This window comes from Hetaerina americana, unplaced genomic scaffold, assembly GCF_022747635.1.
Source record: "Hetaerina americana unplaced genomic scaffold, ioHetAmer1.1.p SCAF_5, whole genome shotgun sequence".
NCBI classification, from domain to species: Eukaryota; Metazoa; Arthropoda; class Insecta; order Odonata; family Calopterygidae; genus Hetaerina; species Hetaerina americana.
In genome coordinates this window covers 63902747-63927523 of record NW_027287095.1, presented here as the reverse complement: position 1 = coordinate 63927523, position 24777 = coordinate 63902747, and positions in this window count along the sequence as shown.

Below are 24777 nucleotides of genomic sequence, written 5' to 3'. Positions count from 1 at the left end.
TGAAGATTTACGGACACTAACTTTGACTTTGTCCAAAGCTAATGGCCGAATGTTAGAAGTCTTTCAACCGCAAATTACTTCGGAACTATCTCTCTCTAGGTCTTTGGAACTTTCTAGCCTTTCATGCCCAAACTATAACATTATTTAGATTAATGCTCTTCTCAACTATGCGTTGAAAATTACTACTGAAGAAACTAGCAGAGCTAGCCCTACAAATAAAAATAACATTTGAAAAAATATCAAAAAATAAGATTGTTCGGTAACGTTTTAATAGATAGGAACTTTTTTATTAGAAATTTTTTAAATGTATGATAAAAAATTATTTAATGATTATATGTAGAGAACTCAATATGAATCATCCATCAATTTTTACATAACTTAAAGCTGCAAGGAGAAATGTACAGTTGTGGGCGGTTTTCAACTTTTTATTTTAATTATGCATGCCTAAAAGTGAAAGAGGCATGAATATACGCACAAAATATCCATTGTTCCGCTTGCAGCAGAGCTTTCTATATAAATGGCACATAAACAGCTCGATGAAAGAGATGATTTGTTATTCTTCAATCGTAGAGCATGTTAGTTCCATTGATTGTCATTATTTCTCTCCATTGCCCACGTATTCCTCGCCAGTTTCTATGCAGACCAGATTTCTAATGAAATGTTTTTAAGCAAAATGTCCCACAGGTTCACCATCTGTTCGCGTATTTTCCAAGTTGCCCTGAAAGCCACAGGAGAACTGCAATTGAAATAATGGGTTAAATTCTCCGGAAGGTGTAATCTACGTTTCAACCAGTCAAGTAAATATTTAACTGGCCTCTTTTCTAACCATAACCTCATTTTGAGGGCTTTCACTATAGAATTTCTTTGTTTATCGCGTGTTTCTAAGGACTATCTCATTTCCTAGTTTGGCTTTTAACCGTGGCTACAGTTTTTATTTTTATGATAGCCTCTCTTGATAGTGGTGATTTTTTATAGCTTGCATTAAATGAAAAAATTATGAATAAAATACGTAGGTCATTGATTAAAGTAAATATTCCATCTATCTAGTCTTACCTTAATTCCTAGAATGAAGGGAATTTAATACAGTAAATAATATAATTCTAACTTCATACCGCACTATCAAAAAACTCGTATTTAAGGTATTACAATGAATAACATTTTTATTATCCTTAAGAGCTCAATTTATTTTCTGCGTATATTAATGTGTGTATAAAACTTGCTTTCGCCAATTAAATAATAAAAATAAAAAGTGATCTCTCAACAGTGTAGCAGAAATTGAAACTTTATATCAAATTAGATAACAGTTAACGTTCTAGATATGTCACCCCCTCATTTTATTTGACGACCTTCCTCGCTGATATTTCAACGTTATCATTTCGTTAAAACCTGTCAGTTACGACATAGCAATCTACTTTCCTTTATAACTCTCAGTTTCCTTGTTCTGCGTTTCAAAATCTTTTATCTTCCCCTTCACCAAGAGCATAACGTTTTCAATTCTCCACATCTTTGTCCGCCATCGCTTAGATGTCCAAAAAAATATACCGTTTGACGCGGAAGATACTCGACCGTTTTGTGCATAAAGCTGAGTCACCTCATTCCTGTTTCTGTTTGTTTTCATGACATTCGTGGAATTTGACTGTACAATAGAAAAATATCCCTTTAAAAGTTAAAGCCTACAAGAAAATCATATCGCAATCAAAATGGGAAAATATACTGACATGGGATTTACGAACTTCCAGTTTCGTATTGAAACCGAGGAAAGTGAAAATACTGAATACCTTCGTTGAAAGAGCCATCCTATGTTTTCATGACAGATTAGTACATGCTTACTTTATGGACAAATGAGGGCATGCTTAAATGACAGATTACGACATTCTATCAGCATATGATGCTTACTGGTAAAATTGCATATTGTATTTTTGGATAAATTCTCTCTCATTCATTATATGTTGCGTGCATTACGGTGTACCTTAAATGAATTTAAATCATATTTAATATATATTTAAATAATCTATGGCTAAATTCATTTATCTTAAAGGATACACTTTAAAAGTCTTGAGATAATTTGTGAATGATACATTGTATTTTTAAAAGTCTATCTCACATTTATCGTTCTATGGCCTATCTTTTAAAGGATAAAATAGACTGTCCCCAAAGATTTTTAAACGAATTCACTAAACGGCGAGGGAAATGATTTTTACATGGTAATACCCTCCGATGAGAGTGAAATAACATGCGCAATATACTGCACTATCTTGAAGTACACAAACACTAAATCACTCAATGTCACATGCACCTCCAAGAATTATTTTGGAATCAATCTTTAGTACCCTATCGTGATTTAGTCCATTTATGATGTCCTGTTTTCATTACATTAAATAAGAACCAAATATGGCGCTGTTAAATTTTGTTTACTTATTATAAAACTCACTTTCTATTGAATAACGATGCACTAAGAAGTAATTTTAAGGATATAGTATCGCTAAACAAAGTGATCTGCAGGAACAAGAAAGCGAAGCAATTGAATCAACCAACAGTGAATGATCGTATAATTGCTAATGTCAAAATATAACCAAACTAAGACACTAAAAAATTTAATAATAAAAGTTAAACATAAAATAAAAATGTCTTTAATAAGATTTATTCAAAATACGCCAGGGAAAAACAAAACAGACCATTAAGAATATTATACATTTAAATGTAAATACATTAAAAAACGAACACGTAAAGTACAAGAAGAAAAAAACAAATCTCTAGCACCTATCAAGAAAATAAAGTTATATCAATCAAAATCAAGTAATTGAATATGCAATCAATAATGAAATTGATGGTTCCAGCAATTTATCTCCTTCCATTAGTTTTTTCCTTCCTCGTCTAAAACATAAAAGAATCACAAATTGATGGTTCGTGGCGGAAGTAGTAGAATATCATTTCATGGAAAATTTGTAAACTTGATGGTACATACTTTGATATTTATCTTAGATATTAATTAAAATGATTGAATTTCGTTTGCCCAGTTCAAAACAGGATCTAATAAATTCGTAAACGATTTTTTAAATTTGTTTAAAATTTTTACATAATTAATATTGTGTTACCAATATTATCTTCATGTCTTGTTACAGGAAAACCCCTGTTCGGGTATATTATGCAAAACACCGATCGGAGGGTGTTCAAATCCTTTCAGGGATGGGCAAAATGAATATTCCAGTGAAAATTGCAATCTACCTTTTTTGCTTTGCATAGAAAACAGTTGTGCACTCATAAAGAAGATTTTCTTCCAAAAATAATTCTTTAAATTTGCATCTTAATAAAAATCAAAATCGTGCTGGATATGATATGATATGGTTTTAAAAATCTAATAATTCATAGTTAAATATCAAAACAGAAGCAATTCTGGATATCAGTGAACGATATTAAACGAATACGTGAACCAGTGTCCTTATACATGTCCCTGCAATTGATATATATACCGTAAAAATGTTCGGGAAATATAGAAACCAATCCAGATTTGTTCAATTTTTTTTATCCACGTAGAATGACAAATTTTTTCATTCGTTTGAGTGATTTGTTTCAAGTTTTCACTAATCCAATTAATAAATGCCAATATAGCAACCCATATTCCAATGAAATGCTTTCATCAATTTAATACCCTCCACGTCTAGTAAAATTATTTTTAATATTATAACTATTCATAAATGGAATTGAATTCGTTTATTAAAATAAATATTTCAAGTGTTACGTGACCGTGAATATGAATATTTTTACGAAATGACGTCTGAAACTATTATACCGAGATCCATTTCTTATGGCCAACTTAATTTCGTTACTTTTTCCTGAATTTACGCGCTCTCATGCCTTGTGAAACGATTACGACCAAATCTTTTTACTGATCCATTTAACAGCCACCAGGCTTATCTTCCCTCGTTTCAAGAAATTGAGAAGAAGAAAGGGAAGAGTAATGACGGCCCGACACGCTCCGACACTATCAAAGCGATCGTCAGTTTGCGTTCCATAGTAGTTTATCACTCTCTCTCTCTCTCTCTCTAATTCCTCTGCACTCTCTTACCTAATCTTTTTCTTACCTCCATTCTAGAAATCTTCATTCTACTCCCTTTTAGCATCTTTTATCTACTTTACACTCCACGCACCTCCCTCGACCTACACCCTTAGGTTTTCATAAAAACCTAGGACGCCTCCCGCTATAATTCCTTCCCCCGAAGCCCTTGCAATGTACCGCAGTCTCCCTAACCATGATGAGTTTTGGTATCAACTGGAATAAGCTTCGTAATAGAATAGTGTTTCCAGTTGTTTAGCGGCTTTGAGGACTGTGGGAACAACGGCTGCGAAAAGTCCGCGCATAGACCTGGCAGAATAATCTTCACACCCAATAATATAAACCACTCCGCTTCGACAATAATCGATATCGCCTTTCCTCATAATTATATGTATACAAAGAAGACATCTTTAACATTTCATATTACGACTTAAGCCGAGCTTTTGTCTCCTGTCTTTGTGCATCATATGCTCTTCACTCTTTTTAATCCAATAGACTATGCCGTCGACGGAAAAATAGGTTAACCTTGTCATTGGTTTCGGAAATAACTTTTTTAATATTTTTGATTTCTAGTTTAATATCTGTATCACAGTAAATTTTCTCGGATTTGCTTCTACTCTTCAATAGCATTACTTAGAAAATCACGTATAAAATATTATTGAAATTTCTTTATGATTAATAAATTTTGATATAAATCAAAGTAACAATGTTGACAGTCAAATTTTAACTATCAATTCGATGAATGCATTGTAAACTAGCTCAAATGATGTAGCAGTGAGATTAGATTAATTAGATTAACTTTAGGATTGAATATATTCCCGGAAAACAAATCCTTAGACCAATACACAAAAGATATTTTATTTTTAACGAAAACTAATAACTTCATTTTAACCATTATGAAATTATATTAGATGGATGCATTTTTTCTTCAATCTAAGCTAACCTCTGTGGCTATATTAATCCTAACTATACACATATTGTTTTACTAAAATCCCATTTGAAAAGATGCTATAATCATCTGTGGTTATTTATTCCAAACACAGAAAGTTTAAATGTATAATCCTGAATTTCATTTCATTTATTTAATCAGCTCTAACTGATAAAGACAAAATAATGAATTTTCCACAGGTTTTATATGAATATTCTACTCACAAAATTTTCTTAAGTATATTCTGATGGAAAACCATTTTGTATAGTTTTTGCCATTAAGTGTATCCACATTGGAATTCCAGATAATAATAATTTTTTCATTAGCTCTGTATTTTTCTATAGATGTAACCACTGCAGTCGTACAATGTAGCTACGATAACAACAATATATACAATTTAAAAAATGTTTCCCTGTTTTAAGGGAAAAAATTCCGATTTAATATCAAGTAGCACCGATGAAATACGTACATTACTTTACAAATACCTCATACTTCATTAAGAAACTAGTATGAAAAAATATTTCCTTCTTAACTTACATCAAGAGCTTTATTCCAGAGATTTTTCCGATTTTAAATGGAATCTCATTTATGTAATGTCAGAAAAAATATATGTACTACTCTCAACTATTCTACATTGTTCTAATGACAATGATTTTTGGATAAAAGGGTAATTAGAAGGTCTCATCCGTAGAAGCATCAAATCATTACCATACGTTATACTCTTCTACTGATTAACGAGATTCAGAGACCCTTCGTTTGGGATATTGAAAAAGTTCTTCTACTAATTCTACATCACAAGAGTTTTTAAGTCAAAGGTTGTGTTATAAGCCAGGGTATTTGTACTTAATACTACACACAATTGTATAAGATATTCACGCATCAAGGTAGAGCTAGTTCCTTTCCCTATGCCGTCTGTAGTTTCCTAGGAAAAATTTATATCCGAAAAATCTGGTAACTAGCGGTAAGGCAGAAGATGCCCAGAAGCGTCACCTAAGAACTAGAGTCTTCCAGATTATAACCCGGCACTCAAAACACCGGATTACAAGGCCCCTATAATACACCTTTCTATCTGAAAGAGAACTTAAGAATAAATGGAATAATCAGCGATAAACATCGACAAATATTTTTTAGCTGCCAGCCATAGCTACTATTCCATTAAAAATATTGTATTTATAAATGTACGGAATTGGCAAACTCTACCAGAAATCGAAGAAATGGAAGGATGTAGAGATGTTAAATTAATAGAAAATTAGAATAAGCAATAAAAATTGAAGCAATGAATCTGAGAAGGATAGAGCACGTAGAAAAACCGTAGGGGTCCATCTGAAACCTAAATGAAGTCCAGTTTCAAAATGTGCAACTTTCTTATTGTTAAGGGAAGGCACAAACTTTGATGAAAAACCTGAAGATCGTGCATGTCTCTCTACGTATACATATATCTGTATACGAGCGTATTGGCATCAGCCTTATACATTATATAAAAAAATTTTTGAAAGAAGCCAATGGACGATGAAAGTGACAACTTGAGAACAGGACATGTTGCTTGAATGCATTCACATGTAAATTTTCGCCCATTAAACCATTATCTAAGACGGCTGTAGAGTGCATCCTAAGGCGTGTCGGCAGATTTGAAGCCTGAAAATTAACATTCAAATGTGTCTCCTGTTTTTCTGTGTTCTTATCCTCAGGTAATTATGATATAGGAATAGGGAGCATATTAATCAGGGAAGAATTTTTGCATGAGGCCCGGTGGTTGTTAATTCTAATATACATACATATACATAAATACACATATATATATATATATATATATATATATATATATATATATATATATATAAATAAATAAATGTATATATTTTTTTGAGACATGTATGATAATTGATTTTTTAATTATCGTTTCAGAACTGATGGTGCTGCTTGTATAAGGTGACTTTTATGAAGACTTCTTCCTAGACTTGTAAAATGGCATCAACTTCTTCCGGTCGTTTGGCACACAAGTTAAGAAAAGATTTTTATGTCACTCTTGTTGGCTACATTTATAATCAAGTCGTTGGAGCCAAACTTCCTTAAAACAGACAAGTTTTAAGTCTCTTTTTCTAAAATATAAGAGTTGTAAATTTAACAACGAAAGAAAGTGTAGCAATGCTGATTCAGGAGGAATGTGTTTTTTTACAAAATCCACGAATGCTTACTAGAATAATTGACCACTGCATCAAAGTTGGTTAAATTCTATGATAAATGGAAACATCTACAGAAACATCTAGAATTACAGGCAAAGAAAAAAAACAAAATGAGAACTTTTCGTAGAAAATCTGGACGATATGTTTGACAAAGCTCATTCAGATGCTTCAGAACAAATTAAAAATGAAGAGGACAAAAATTCCATAATATGTCAGCGCGAAAAAGGACAACCGGGCTCCATGGTTGGTTTTAATCTAAAACTAAAACACAAGGAAGAAAGAGCACTAAAACTCACTGTAAGACTCGTAGAAGCATCCAGGAAAAAAAGACCTTATGTAGAAATTGGACGAAACTGAGTTATTAAAAATGATGATTCTACATCAGTTTGTGGTAAAATCAGTGATGGTGATGATGGCAGTGAAAATTCTTCTGCCATCGATAAGCAAATGACAGAAACAACTACTGTAGCAGCAACAGTTGAAACTCAAAATACCTTGCGGTCTTTTACTCCCCGTCTCTCTGAAATTTTTGATAGGTGCAAAATCACTGATAGAAATGGGGTTTATATATTGATGACTATTGCAGAAACTTTTGGGAATGATACTAAAACCTAGTAATAAATAGAATTTCATTTAACGCCTTCAAAAAAAATTTAGAATTTAGACACAGAGAAATTCAACACCAATTCAAAATAAACGACTTCCAAGAATTTGTGTTGCACTGGGATGGAATGTTACTTTCAGCACTCGCCAGTGTTGAAAATATTGATAGACTGGCAATAATAGTAACTTTTTAGGCAAGGAGCAATTGTTGGTAGTCCCTGAAATCCCAAAATATTCAAGAGAAGAGCAAGCCATGGCTGTGTACCAAGCAGTGGAGAAGTGGGGTATAATCGATAAAATTCAGGCACTTTGCTGCAACACTGGGAGTTCAGGGACTGCAAGCAACACAGGTAGAATAAATGGTGCCGGCACAAATCTATAAAAATTGTTTAATCATATTTTGTTGTACTTTCCTTATCGTCATCGCATTTTTGAGTTTTCAGAAGCTGAGTCAAATCAGTGACGGGTGTAACTTCTGGTCCAGATATGGCGCTTCTCAAAAGGTTTTGAGAATCGTCGAAAATACTCGATAAGAAGATTGACAGAACCGGTAGCAATGAAGTGCCTGATAATGTCCGCTCTACCATTCTTGGATTTCTTGAAATTCACCTTAATGAGCAGAAACAATTGCGAGATGATTACCGGGCATTGTGGGAGTTAACTATTATCTATCTTGGTGGTACTCCGAAGAGCGGAATATCGTTTCGTAAACCAGGAGCTGTGAGTTATGTTAGGTGGATGATCAAGGCAATTTATTTACTCAAGATTCACCTATTTCAAGATAAATATCAGTTATATGATGGGGAAAAGACATTTTTAAAATGATGATATATTTTTCTTGCTCGAGTTTACGTTCGAGACTGGTTTCTATCATCAGCAGCAATAAAAGAACCTTATCACGATTTCTAATTCATGCATCAATTGTTAAATTATCAGCATATTTTTTCAGAAATCAATAAGGCCGCTGTTAACACATTTTCAAACCATCTCTAGTACTTGGTCTAGCTCCCGAAACTATGGCTTTATCCTTATTTGATGACAATGTTCCAATTACAGTTTTAAAAAATGTTACCAAAGTAATACTAGAAGCAGAGAAAGGTGAAGAAGAGGAATAAGAAAGAGATACCTTGAGCAAAATGGTTTCTTCCTTTACGAACAACGAGTTTTCGTCCTTTGTAACTCTAGTGATAAAAACTTTCTTTACGACCCTTCAATATGGAAGAATGATGCTGGTTACAAAATGGCAATTAAAAAACTGGAGAAGACAGTTGTTTTGAATGATGTAGCAGAAAGAGTTTTTAACTAATTCAGAAATACAATAGCATTCTTACAAAAGATGAAAATGAAAAACAATTTGTTTTGCAGGTCCTTGTCGAAGACCGTAAAAATTACCCAGCTGGTATTAAATCTACTCTTATCAAAAAATAATATTGTATATTCATTCGTTCACATATATATGTGTTGATTCTATACAAAGTGTTGTTCTAAATAAAAATTTCTTTCCCTTAAAGAAAGTTGTAGCTTTATTAAAAAAATAAAATTTCAATTTCTTTCATGCTTTGTCAAGGATTGTTCCAACTTCATCGAGGGTCGTCTAGTAGAGATCCGATTCAAGTGAAATTTTGTATCATCTGTTTTTTTTGTTTCTTTGGATAAGATTAGTGGTTGGGAACAGCAAAAATTTGACTTTCGGAAAACAACCTATAGCTAAAAGCCACCTAATATACAGATTGGTCTGAAAAGTTTCTGACCTCACAAATTTCAGAAAAAATGTCTTGTATCTTTGTTAAGTCGGAAACTTTTCAGGCCACCCTATACATGTACACACACACACACTCATGCATATTTATAATATATATATATATATATATATATATAGGTAGCTTATGCATGTCTTATAAATGACGCATACATGAGTAGATTAACATTATTATCTACTATTCTTCACTCATATCCTTCGGTGTAGGTAATTTAACGTTATTAACCGCACGAGAATTGCATAACCTCAAGGATGTTATACTATACAGATTTGAGTCGTCTTAACAGAAAGAAACTACATCTGCGTTTTACGAGCAGTTTGGCTCATATGATGGGATGTAGAATTATAAATAGAAAAGCTTTCCCACTAAATTTAATTGGCGTTCCATATACAACATCCAAATGCTACCAACTTACGTATTCTCAGAAAATACTTATCAATTGAGAACAGGTTTGATTTTTGATGGACCTGCAAGTTCTTTTTGCTTTTTATAGCAAATATTTTTCTTCACTGCTAATTTTTCGATTGGGAGATTCCATAATTAATGGCTACGAACTTCGCAGTGAGAGGAAGTCACGTGACGAACACCGAAGCAAGCCTATAGCTCCCCACCAAACCTTCGGATTCGGATACTCCAAAGAGAGAAATTATAGTCAGTCACATTGCTTTAGAGGTAGAGTAGCTTCATTATTTGAAGTTATCAGCTCCTGTGAGTGGGAGCTTTTACGCCGGTAGTTATATATATATATATATATATATATATATATATATATATATATATATATATATCAGTATTGCAATCCTAGGATTGGATCACTGCAGCCCTCCATTCTCCTCCCTTTAATGTCAATTCTCTTCATCCCTGATACCTTCTCTGTTTTACCTCCATCTTTTTTTGTTCTATGTTCATGTCTCTTGGACTTCCTCGTTGAATATTCCCTTCCATTTTACCTTCTTTTATATTCCTAATCAACCCATTGTGCCTCAATGCGTGCCCAATCCATCTATTTCTTCTTTGCCGTAGAGTTATCCACATGGTTATAATCTATGCTGATCTTCAATATACGTACTTCCTCGTTCCTTACTTTGTCGGTCCATTTAATCTTCAGCATTCTCGTCCAGCACTGTACATCAACGACTTTAAGAGCGCCATGCTCCGCACAAAAGTCTTGACGAATTGCTTCCTTCTATCCAGCCTTAGGTGTTTTGAACACAGTAACTGCCTATTCTTCATAAATGCGCTATTAGCTTGGGCTATTCTTCGCTTCATGTCGGTCGAACTTCTCCCATCCCCATGCTATGCTACTGCCCAGGTAGATTAAGGATTCCACTAGCTCTAGTTTCACCCATTGAACTGTGATATCTTCATTTAGCTTCTCTCTTCCACACACAAGGATTTTAGTTTTCTTCTCGGTGATGTCTATATTATATTCCCCCAGTACTTGATCCATAGCACTTAGAATTGCTTGCAGGTCCTCTCGTGTTTCCGCCACTACTGTTATATCATCTGCAAACCGGAGCATGGCGACCCTGGAAAGTAGCTTGACCCCGTTGAAATTAATTGAGTGATCCATCCCGTTGCTGTGTTCGGCGATGGTTTATTTCTACAACTGCCCTAGTCGTAGGTGTGTTTTGTGTTCCTTCAACCTGGTCTCGTTGATCCGCCCCGTCTCTCCAATGTAGACATCTCCGCAGGTACACAGGACTTGGTATATGCCTGGGGTCTTTAGGCCCATTGGGTCCTTCACTCTGACAAGTAAATCTCTAATTTTTTCCGGTGGATTGTGGATTGCCTCAATTTTATGCCTCACCTGTATCCTGGATATTATCCCGGAGATCGAGGTGACGTACGTTAAGCAGGCTCTGGCCAATGGTTTTTATTTTCCTCCATCGTGCGTACTTGTGGGTCGAAGGACCTTTTTAGGGCCAAGGAGATTTCACGTCCACTATACCCATTCTGGAGAAAGATGGTTTTCAGGTGGTTATTCTCCTTCGACAAACTATTTTTGGCGGCAATGACCCTGGCTCGTTGGAAGAGTGTGTTCAGCACTGCTGACCCGGGAGCGCATGTACGTATATAAGACGGCCAAAAACAGAGTGGCAATCATCTACCCTGAGGACGATGCACGAGTCGGGAATCGAAACGTCGGCCAATATAGAACCCCTGACCCGGTGGAAGACCCGCGAAAACTTCATCAAGCAAATACATCGGGAAAGCACCAGATCTTACTTCCTGGTGCCTTGCTGTTTCTCAGGTCTGCCAAGTCTCTTTCGAATTCGCTTCTTAATATCTGCGGACCTCGATTGTCTTTAGTTATCATGCGTTCATCTTTAATAGAGCCAACTTCTAGACGTTTGGCAGCTGGATAGAGTAATTCAATGTATTATCTCCATCTATCTGGTAAAACGTACGTCAAAGTACTATTCTCAAGTTTAAAAATCATATATTTATTTTTCAATTTCATAGCCACCGTTAAGGGAAACAATTTTCTCCCAACGTGTTATAAGTTTTTTCATTCCGTCACTGAAAAACTCTTCCGACTTTTCTCGAATCCAGGACTCGACAGCTACCTTCTCCTCATCATCCGAGGGGTAATGATTACCCTCGAGGAGTCTCTTGAGTTGAAGAAAAAATAAAACTCGCAAGACGCAAGACCGGGGGATTAAGGAGGGTGTGGAATCGGTTCAAATTTCAGGTTTCGCAGAGCCTCTCCAGTTGCGCGCGAGGTGTGTGGACTAGCGTTGTCATGTTACAAAAGGCTGCCTTTAACACGAAAAACTCGACTAACTAAAAAACTCGACGTCGAAGGTATTTTAGAGACTGTATATGCCGAGGAGAATTTACCGTTTCCCCTCGTTCCAGTAAATTGGTCAAAAAACTCGATGAGCATTCCAAAATATAGCCAAAAGAAGTTATTTTGTCTTTTCAACTTTTTCCCCTGAGGAGAAGACGAAATTTTACTACCTATCGATTTACAGTGCACCTATCAACAGCATTGTCACCATAAACAGCCTTTAAACGACGATAGATCGCAGAAGTAGTAACTTTTTCAGCAGTTAAAAATTTGATAACAGCACGCTACGTAACTTGGGTGACATAGGACTAGAACACGTCTTCATACTTTCGCTTCTCGAAATACACTGGATTAATGGAACTACCTCAAACCTGCGTTTTCATGTTACTTCCACATGTCTCTGGTAGAACTTCTGAAAGTTATTCTGTTTGTGGTCGACAAGCATGCGTGCATTAGATTTCAGCCTACATTCGTATGTATCTCTTCCAAACAAGTATGTAGTAAATTTGGTATCGTGCTTTGTCTCCTGCATCTTTGATGTGGATCTTCTTCTCATATATTGATCGAAGATGATATTTGCCACTACCATGTTTTACTCGTTGCAGAATTCTATCAGTCTTTCTAGCGCTGCGTTTTGTTTTCCCAATCCGAAGTATCCCACGTAACTTCCCTCTTCCCGACCACAGCTTTCCAATCTCCTATCTCTATGAGGTTTTCCTTTCGTTTTACTGTTCCTTGAAGCATTTCCAGTTGTTCGTATACCTCCTCTATTTCCTCATCTAAATGACTGTACGTCGGCATATACACCTATACTATCACTGTAGCCATAGGTTCTGCCTCTAAGTTTATCATCAATATCCTTTCATTATATTGCCAGCACGATATAATTTTCCATGCCCATTTCTTCGTGAGTATGATGCCTACTCCTGTAATTTTCTGGTCGTCTCCCGAGTATATCACCCTGCAGCCGTCGCTCCAGAAGTCGTTCGCCCCCGCCCACTTAATTTCGCTCAAGCCCAGGATGTCTATCCCCAGCCTCTCCATTTTTGCATTTTCTAATTCCCGCTCACCCCTTTTGACCTAACACTCCATATCTCTATTCTGCATTTATTCACCTTCAATGATATCCCCCTTACATTAATCCTCACCCGGAGATCCGATTGGGGGACTAGTTTACCTCCGGAATATTTTATCGGGAGGAAATCCATCTTGCCATATTTAAATACAAGGCTGCATATTCTAGGGAGGATAACTTTGTGGTTCCATGTTGCCTTCCACTTTGTAGTACTACGGTCGATACCGGGTACTTCACTCTCGCCCGCATCTGTGGCATCTGATGCCGGACCGACCCACTCGGTCTGCGCAACCAGTGCCTAACGGTGAAAATGCTGTCTTTTACCATGGTCCAGGGATCTATTTATCTAGTTGCCTCGTTCCGAAATACCATCATTGTATTATTTCTGTTAATGTGTGGTTGCCTACTTCCGAAAAACCATTGACAAATTAACACAGGCAGACTAGTTACCTCTGGCCTACCCCCGTTCCCATTTAATGTATGTATAAAGGTGTATATTATTATTATTAGGTAATCTGCCGGTTAAGGTAGGTTATTTTTGGATGGACACAGGTACTAAATAAATAATTTGTGACTCCTAACAAAACACAACATCCAGTATCCTATTCTACATCAGGTCCCTCTTCATCTCTGAGTACTTTCTTCCTCCCTTCATCCCGTCCAATATCCCTATCGCGTTCCTTCCCTTTCCTCGTTTGCCTAACATTCTCTACAGTCTAATATAAAGCCTTAAAATATAATAAAATACGAAAGAATCCGGAGGATAAATTGCAATTTATAGCAGAATTAAATTTTAATGTTGATAGGTTAACTAAAAAATAAATGATGCCCTACAAAGGTGGTTAATAGTGTGCTTTGCAAAATATGTTATCAAAGAAAGAATACTCACAATGACTTGATACATGAATTCCTTTTGCGTAATAAATTAATCATGGGATAAAATCTATATCTGGAGTTAAAACCTGCGAGTTAAAAGAATTTTGATATTGAGATCTTTCTTTAATTGTTTCAAATGCTCTGGAGGGAATACATCTAAAAGGTCTTCAGTGAAAAAAGGAAGGTAAATACTTTGCTGTTAAGTACTGTGAAGTCTGTAATATTATTCGAAACTATTTACAAATATTTTGGTAACATAATGTAACACAAAATACTCGAATGTTGTATTATAATTCTCAAATCGTTGCAAAAGCTTGCAAAAATAAATGTAACTACGTGATAAATCTCTCTAAAAAGTCTACATTCTTCAACAATTCAAACCAACAAAAGATGCATCTTTACTCCCATTAGCCACAAATTAGTGGCCACCATTATCAATTAAATAGCTACGAGCACTTTATGGGGCCATTAGCTGTTTTAACTTAAAATCCACACGATATCAAATTCCATAAACGTAATTACTTAATACATTACTTTATAAATTATTACCTTTTTAAAATTAAAATGAACCTATTTTCTAAAAGTTTGATGCCGAAAAAATAACCAAGATGTCTTATTTTTAAAAGAACAACTACCCGTTAAACCGTTTCCCATGTTTCACATGCTCCTCCGTTTTAAAAAATACCTCTACTGTCACATGCTTTCTCATATTTTCTTTGAACCTCATCCCCGAGTTTTGAGAGATATTTCCTGTAAAAGTCTCTATAACTCGAGGAAAAGTAAAAGTTAAAATATCATGAGATGATTTCCTCTCCAACGGAAATTTTGTTTATTCGTTGGGAAATATTCCCCTAACAAACCTTTTGCATGAAATAAGATATTTCGACTTGTTATTCCCATAGAGAGGCATAGAAAATTAAGAATTAGAAATACAGTTTCAAGGAAATTTCCTTTTTAATTCAAATAATTCCCCACCAGAGTTTCAACAGAATAAGAAATTCCGAAACATCATGGATTTAACCAACCCCCAGTAGACAAGATAAGAATACTTTGTCTTTTGGAATATTTGAAACGATTTCTTAATTTTATCTCTTTCTTGGTCAGAAAGATTGACATTAACAACGATCTCCTCCTACAGCCTTCCCGTAACACGACAATGTCGCCCATTTCCACCAACTGACTTTTTCCCCGTCATTCTCTCTCTCGCTCTCTCACTCTTTCTGAATAGTGAAACTTTCAAATGAAACCCCTCGTGGACTAAAATAAATCAATACTTTTTTCAGTTATAACATCTTCACCCAAAAACATCCCTTTCTCGCTGAGAACTTCCAAAAAATCATATGTCAAAGGTCGCTCCATCCAATTCCGTTATAGACTGAACTCGAAAAAACGCACGCACTTCACTTAAAAAGTGAAAAAGTATTTGAAACTTCTGATCCGCACTCTCTCTCTCTTAATGGTTGTTTTGTAACACCTCCCAGCTCTGAGGAATTGTAAATATTCAATCATGGTCAAATTTGTTAAAATATTGCAATGACGAAATTTTTAAATATTTATTTGAATCAAAGTTATTCGATTTACATTGAAATCAGATTTCGATTAATACATTGAAATCAAATAGTAATCATAGATAATGATTTTTGTGTGTCGAATACTTTTTTATAAGCGAGAGACACAAGTACCAACATAACGCCACAAAAAAAATCCAAAATCAAAAAATGTAACCCACGAAAATTCAAAAATCGTGATACTTTTTAAATAGACCTCGTATATCTTTAGTCCATTTTTTATAGAATATGAAATCAATTTTTAACTCCACGCAGTGGAGTTTATCCGTAGCCATCTGCTGCTATGCACGAGAGTGCTCCCAGAAGAACCCGGCCTGACCTAGAGATGACGGTAGTTGTTTAAAACATATCACTGTACGCAATCTATAAAGCATATACTTTAAGTGTGAAGACGCTACGTTGTTTAGTATTTATTTGACCACCATCGATATTGAATGTTTTCAGTGACTTTGTGATAATGAAGAAAATTGGTCATTGTTAAGTGATACAATAATTCTTCTTTTTAAGGCCTCAGCGCAACCGATGTAAAAGCTGAGGTGAATTCTACTCTGGGTGAGTCTGCCCCTTCGTTTACAGCAGTAAAATATTGGCTAGCAAAGTTTTAACGAGGCCGTATGAGCTGTGAAGACAAGCATCACATTGTTCAACCAAAAGAAGTGACGGCTCCAGGAACGATGAGGAAAATCCACTGAGGGATACTGGATCATCGTATACTGAATGTGCGCAGGCTAGTAGCCATAGTACGCATTTCAAAAAGTACGGTATATCGTATATTAACTGAAAATTTGGACATGAGAAAGCTGTGTGCAAGATGGGTGCTCACACTCGAGCAAAACAGTGTCGTGAAGATGTTTCAAATGAGTGTTTAGCAAAGTTTCACATCAACAAAGCAAAATTTTGCACCGTTTCATAACCATAAATGAAACATGGGTCCATCACCTCACACCTGAGACAAAAGACCAATCAAAATAATGGATTCAAAACGTTTTCCAAAGAAGAGAAAGACCGTTTCATCTGCAGGCAAGGTCATGGGGATGCGCGTGGGATAATTTTCATTGACTATCTCGAAAAAGGAAAAACAATGAAAGGCGAATACTACCTTGATCAAAAATTTCCCGGAATTTATTCAGAAAATTAAAAATACAAGTTTATTCATCTAAATCTATATTGTCCCCTTCAAAGTAATCCCCATCGACTGCAACACACTTATGCCAGCGCTTGATCCAATCCTCGAAACATTTTTTATATTCGGTTTTCGGTATGTCCATCAGTGCTTCCTGCGATTTTTCCATTACTTCCTCTCGGCTGCTAAAACGCGTTCCCCGTAATGGTTTTTTAACTCGATTGAACAGAAAGAAGTCACAGGGAGCCAAATCAGGTGAATTCGGTGGCTGTTGGATGGTATTTGTTGCATTTTTCGTCAAAAAATTACGAATAATGATAGCACTGTGCGACGGTGCGTTATCATGGTGCAAAATCCACGAGTTTTCTGCCCACATTTCTGGTCTCTTTCGGCGAATTGCTTCACGCAAACGTCTCATAACGCCCAAATAATACTCTTTGTTTACTGTCTGGCCTTCTGGCAAAAATTCATGATGCACTACACCGTTGTAATCCATGAAAACCGTCAGCATTGCCTTCTTTTTTGACTGAAAACGACGTGGTTTTTTTGGTCTCGGCTCATTTGGTGAACGCCATTCACTTGCCTGATGTCTGGATTGCGTGTCGTACTCATAAACCCACGTCTCGTCTCCAGTAATGATCCTTTTGATGAATGTGGGATCGGATTCAGCCTCGCAAATCATGTCTTTTGCGACGTCAACACGGTCTCTTTTTTGCATGAAATTGAGGTCTTTTGGCTCTGCTACACGACGGAAACCCAAATCATTAACCACAATGTCTTGGGCGGATCCATAGGCAATGTTCAAGTCCTCCGCTATTTCTCTGATGGTTAATTTGCGGTTATTGACCAACATTTCTTTTACTTTATCAATTTTTTCACCGACTTTCGATGTCGATGGTCTGCCACTGCGTTCATCATCTTCGATTGACTCACGACCACTTCTGAACCGCTCGTGCCACTGGTAAACGACCGTTTTTTTTAGAGAATCGTTGCCAAAACACTTTTCCAACATTTCCAACGTCCGTGCGCCACTAAATCCGTTTTTTACGCAAAATTTAATACAAGTTCGTTGTTGCAAATTTAAATCCATTTCTGCAATTGTAAAAAATCGCCAACACACACAGAGATAGATGTACTCTTGGCTACGTAACTTTTGCAAATGTCAAGTTATGACACTAAGATTTAAAGGGAATATCAACAACAGATGTACCAATTTAACAAAAAAAACAGAACTCAAATCGGAACGATGGGAGCGCCACACGGTGGTTATTCCGGGAACTTTTTGATCAAGGTAGTATTATGCGACCTTATTGCAACGTTTGAAGAAGTCAAGCAAAAGTGGCCACATTTGGCTGAGAAGAAAGTGTTCTTTCATCAAGACAATATGCCAGCTCTCAAATCCGTCATTGAAATGGCCCAAGTTCATGAATTAACGTTTAAATTGGTACCTTATGCACCCTATTCGCTAAATTTAGCCCCCTAGATTGGATTATTTTCTGTTCGCGAACTTAAAACAATGGCTCGGTGGTCAAAGATTTCCTAATAGTGAAGAAGTGATTAATGATAATGTGATTAAGCGGTAGTTAATTGCTATTTTGAGAAGCAAGACAGTTCTTATTATAAAAAGGGTATCGAACTTATTGAACATCGTTGGGAAAAGTGAATAGAGCTGAAAGGAGATTATGTTGAAAAACAAATACATTTTTTTCCAAAATATTTGTTTCCTTTGTTTGGTCGGGTACTTCTGGAATTACCCTTGTATTAGGAATGTGATAGCTTTAGATTGGTGGCATGAATTCATGCCCCACAATAGTGATTTTCCTTTATATGAGTTAAAATTAATATAACTGATTTATTTTATTTTATCATTACTGCTTCATTTAAATTTATCTAATCGCTAAAACATTATTTATTGCAAAAATAACCGTTGCACATTATTAGCCATTAAACTTTACCAACAGAACAAACTTTAACAGCCATTTAAAGTCTTATTTACAGATACTGAATCTTAATTGGGAACACAAAAAGGAAGAAAATATAAAAAATATCATAGTAACAGGAATCAGAAAGAAATGGAAAGGGTAAGTAGTCGGAATAAATATAAAAGAAGTAACAATATTTTAAATTTATGACAGATAGACCAGAAAAAGAATTTTTAACAGCTGTTACTGTTTGCTAGTTAGCATCCAATCTCCCAACTACATGATAATAAAGTTGAGATAATTGAAAATATAAACGGTATATAATGTAAAATAATTTTACCGAGGATATAAACTAGGGCTTCTCCTAAAAAGTTTAATTCCTACGTAGAAAAATGCAATATTCATCATAACTAAGCTCTTATCTTAAGTTATCTTAGGGTACATGGGGAATTGATGATTTAGGTGACAAATGAAACTGTCTTTGGATGTTCGTTTACATTAGTTTCTATAATTAAAATCATACAAAATACCTACATCCATTTTTTGAGTTTAAACTAATCGCTTAATTAAATAAACCAGCACAGTTTAATCAAGTTTTAGCAGAAGGAAATTAAAAGTTCATCAATTGTCTGCTTAAAGCATGACTTTTAAAAAAGCGCTTACAAAAACAGATTGGCCTTTGTGTTAAGGTATTATTTCATTTCTTGTCGGTGGTAGTTATCATATGTTAGTTTGATGAAATGAAGACTCGCTGAATAACTATTTTACGGGCATAAAAATTTTGGGCAATGAGCATGAAAATAAATTAATGATGGTAAGGCCTATTGCGTAAGAGGATTATTTCAATTGGATGAATACCAATTTTCTCTACGAATGGCATACACAGTTTTCCGGGCCAAAATCGTCTTGGCCAATTCACTTAGGGTGTAAACGAAGCGGATGCCCTTGTATATTCTCCGGTGAAACACTTCCCCTGGAATCTTACACTCATCGGTTCACATATTACATCGTCCTGTTTCCGGAGAATCCTTTTCTGAATCCTAGAGATAGGGACCTTTACATCCCGACGTGGAATTACCGTCACGATAAAACCTCGACTGTACCTCCCGAAGCTGCCTCATACCATTCGGCCAACATGTATATTTCTCTTATCAACCAACAAATCTATTCACCAGAGACCTTCTCCTTCTCACTTCGTTGGAGCTCCATTCAGGGACTAGCGGACCGAGCATGGCGTAGAGGAGGCGGCAAACAGGCGCGGAGTGGGGGGCTTACGGGAACCCATGATAGAATACGACTTGCTGGACCATTCATTCGTCGACTGCCACAACTTGTGGGGAGGGTCGATGAGGGTTTCGTGGATCAAACGCCGGATAAATGAAGCGCACGCAGTGGACGCCCATGGAAAATAATATTCGTATCCATATATATATTTTTTCCCTCCAACCTTTCGAATTAATGCGTAGCCTTCGCCGGGATATACAATTTTACAATATAGAGTTAACGTGCAACGGGCGCGAGGCAAAATAAAAAAAATGAATGTAATAGCAATGGATAGCGGCCTTGGCAACATGAAATACTACCTTGATCAAAACGTTCCCGGAATAACCACCGTGTGGCGCTCCCATCGTTCCGATTTGAGTTTTGTTTTTTTTGTTAAATTGGTACATCTGTTGTTGATATTCCCTTTAAATCTTAGTGTCATAACTTGACATTTGCAAAAGTTACGTAGCCAAGAGTACATCTATCTCTGTGTGTGTTGGCGATTTTTTACAATTGCAGAAATGGATTTAAATTTGCAATAACGAACTTGTATTAAATTTTGCGTAAAAAACGGATTTAGTGGCGCACGGACGTTGGAAATGTTGGAAAAGTGTTTCGGCAACGATTCTCTAAAAAAACGGTCGTTTACCAGTGGCACGAGCGGTTCAGAAGTGGTCGTGAGTCAATCGAAGATGATGAACGCAGTGGCAGACCATCGACATCGAAAGTCGGTGAAAAAATTGATAAAGTAAAAGAAATGTTGGTCAATAACCGCAAATTAACCATCAGAGAAATAGCGGAGGACTTGAACATTGCCTATGGATCCGCCCAAGACATTGTGGTTAATGATTTGGGTTTCCGTCGTGTAGCAGAGCCAAAAGACCTCAATTTCATGCAAAAAAGAGACCGTGTTGACGTCGCAAAAGACATGATTTGCGAGGCTGAATCCGATCCCACATTCATCAAAAGGATCATTACTGGAGACGAGACGTGGGTTTATGAGTACGACACGCAATCCAGACATCAGGCAAGTGAATGGCGTTCACCAAATGAGCCGAGACCAAAAAAACCACGTCGTTTTCAGTCAAAAAAGAAGGCAATGCTGACGGTTTTCATGGATTACAACGGTGTAGTGCATCATGAATTTTTGCCAGAAGGCCAGACAGTAAACAAAGAGTATTATTTGGGCGTTATGAGACGTTTGCGTGAAGCAATTCGCCGAAAGAGACCAGAAATGTGGGCAGAAAACTCGTGGATTTTGCACCATGATAACGCACCGTCGCACAGTGCTATCATTATTCGTAATTTTTTGACGAAAAATGCAACAAATACCATCCAACAGCCACCGAATTCACCTGATTTGGCTCCCTGTGACTTCTTTCTGTTCAATCGAGTTAAAAAACCATTACGGGGAACGCGTTTTAGCAGCCGAGAGGAAGTAATGGAAAAATCGCAGGAAGCACTGATGGACATACCGAAAACCGAATATAAAAAATGTTTCGAGGATTGGATCAAGCGCTGGCATAAGTGTGTTGCAGTCGATGGGGATTACTTTGAAGGGGACAATATAGATTTAGATGAATAAACTTGTATTTTTAATTTTCTGAATAAATTCCGGGAAATTTTTGATCAAGGTAGTATGTTCACGTTCCTCTTTTGTGTGTTGTTCTCCTTTTTCTGCTGGACCCTGTGGGCATTCCCACTCTCCGGCTCATGAAGCTGAGCGCCTGTGGAAAATTTTTCGGCGTTTATTTGTTGATTATTTTTGCGTAGTGCGCTTATGTTTTCCATGTTTGATAACCTAAGTCAAATAGTAAAATTTATTATTAGTAAAGCAACCCGAAAATGTACACTGTGAATTGGTATCATTTAATTTGTTGGGTCTATTTGAAATAAATATATTTTTTCATGGAAGTCAAGGCCATTAGTGATAAAAGGTTTGGTAGTCTATCGTGCGTTTTTTTATAATTCATCGACAAACTATTAATTAAATAATCGCGGATATGTTATTCTCAATATTCAATATGAACAATCAGGTTAGGGATGAAAAACCGGTTGATTAAAGTCCATCATAACTTGCATACAATAGTGTTTAGTATATAAGTTACTTTTTACGATCTACCTATTTTAAAAGTAGTTTCTAAACGATCTTGGATAACTATTTATTCCTAAGTATCGTCGGAAATTCGTATTGCATTCTTAATTTATTTTTAACTTCTTATTGACTTCATGCTGATGATTTTTTTTAAAGAGAGAGTTTATAAACGTTGCAAATAGTATTACAGTTAGCATAAGTTAAATTTAGTTTAAGATGATAATCTTTCCGATATGTTTCATAATGAAAAACTTGCCCTAACACCATGTATTTTCTTTACATCATATTTTAAGTGGTTATTCAGAGCATATGATGATAAGGGCAATCCCAGGAGTTTTCTTGTAAAAAAATACTGTACACGCGAGAATTTCTTTTACTCTCTCCTTTTTTACGTCTTGGTAATTTGCGTAAGAATATGGCACATAGTCATTATTAACTTCCGCAATCTTGTAAAATTTTATATATCGTTGCAAAAGTAAGGTTCTTTTCCTCATGCAAACTTGGAAAATGGTTTAAAGAGGAGAGAGATGAGACAGAGGTAATTTATCAGAATATGTAGGAAAACTTTTCAAATTGGTAAGTCGTCAAGTACCCATGAATTTTCTTCATCTCCTACGAACACATTCTCTAAAAATTTCCGTATCATAATAAAATGTAGCAGAAGTTCTTCTTAGGATATTTTTACCAGCCATATGTACTAAAAATAAACTTAATATATTCTATTTCAAATTTTAATCGCAAATCAATAAAAATATTTTGTATTATCGTCGCTTCGTAGATAGTTACAATCACCGACTAAACTATGCCCTGTATAAGAATGCATGTACGAGGGTCATCCGGAAAGTAGTACCCGTTCGTGCCGCATGAAGTGCTGACGACGCGAGTAGCCGCTGGACGAGGTCAGATAGCTTCAGTGGCTTGTCTGCCTTCTCTGAGCCAAGTTGCGTGACGCTAGCATTGCCTGTGTTGTTTCTGTGATTGTTTACAATGTTTAAAAAAATTGAGAACGCCGCCAGTTGTGAAGTGAGGGCAGTGATTAAATTCCTCAATGCAAGAAACGTTCGCCCATGTGATATTCATCGCCAATTAAAGGAGGTGTATGGAGACAATGTAATGGACGAGTCGTCTGTTCGGCGGTGGTGTCGCAACTTCAACATGGGGAGGGGGAACACACACGACGATGAGCGTTCGGGGAGACCGTCTGTCATTACAGACCAACTGGTGAGCTCAGTTGACGAATTCGTGAGGAACGATCGGCGCGTCACAATTGATGACATCTGTGAGCATTTTCCCAATGTTTCTCGAACAATTGTTCATGAAATTGTTAAACACCATCTGCATTATGCAAAAATTTGTGCAAGATGGGTCCCTCGCGTATCTCAATGAGCTGGCGGCGAAGGACTATGCAGCAGGAATACAGAAACTTGTCACACGTTATGACAAATGCCTTAATTTGCTTGGAGATTATGTTGAGAAGTAGTTTAAAGTATCCTCTTTCAAATAAAATTTTTTATGTTTGTTAATATTTACTTTTGTGTCTTTATTTCACGAACGGGTACTACTTTCCGGATGACCCTCGTAATAAGAGATTGTAATTAATAGATAGTTGCAGTTTTAAAGATAGTTCTTATTTCACAATGGCCGTGAATATACACTTAATGCACTGTAAAAAATAACAAATATGGCCCATTGAGATGGGTTTATCCGTTTTCCCACGCTTAAAGAAATCTTATAAGGATGCCATTCTAATTAGGTCTTTGTCATCTCATTGGAAAAGTATTGTTTTCAAATTATTTTCTCCTGGGTTTGCGAAATAATATTAAATTTTTGCTCTCTTGCAGAGTGATAAAATATTGATTGAGAGGAAGAGAGTCGAAAAGATTTGGGAAAAGGCCTGATTATATTTATGCTGACTTCATTTCCTCCCTATCAGTCAATTATTCTGATTATTCACCACTACATCTATATTTAAATTCCTTAACCTGTTGTATCATTTTAAAGAGAATTTAAGTACTAACTTGTTTGTCGCAAGTTAGCGACATGGTACTCCTTTCCTGGCTCCTCCGATTACCCCAAGCGACCAAAGACACAATGCTGCAAGTATGCAGCATGGTATTCCTTCCCTGGCTCCTCTGAATGTCCCACGTGACCAAAGACAATGTTTCAAGAGTATTCCTCCCCCGACTCCTAAATTAGCTATAAAAGCCCTGGTCGCGGGGCAAACAGCGGTCAGTTGGTTATCTGGCGGTGACCGGTAGGGCACGATGCTTCGCTTGTCGCGACAGTGTGTCCTATTGCTGACTCAACTTCGGACGAGGGCTCTGCCTAAGTTACGTTCGTCGTGACCGCGTCCACCCGGCCAAACTCCCTTCCTTTCCGACGGACGAGGGCTCTGCCTAGGTTATGTATGTCGTGACCTCGTCCACCCTGCCTTATCCCTTCCTTTCCGACGGACGAGGGCTCTGCCTAGGTTACGTCCGTCGTGACCGCGTCCACCCTGCCATACTCCCTACCTTTCCGACGGTCGAGGGAT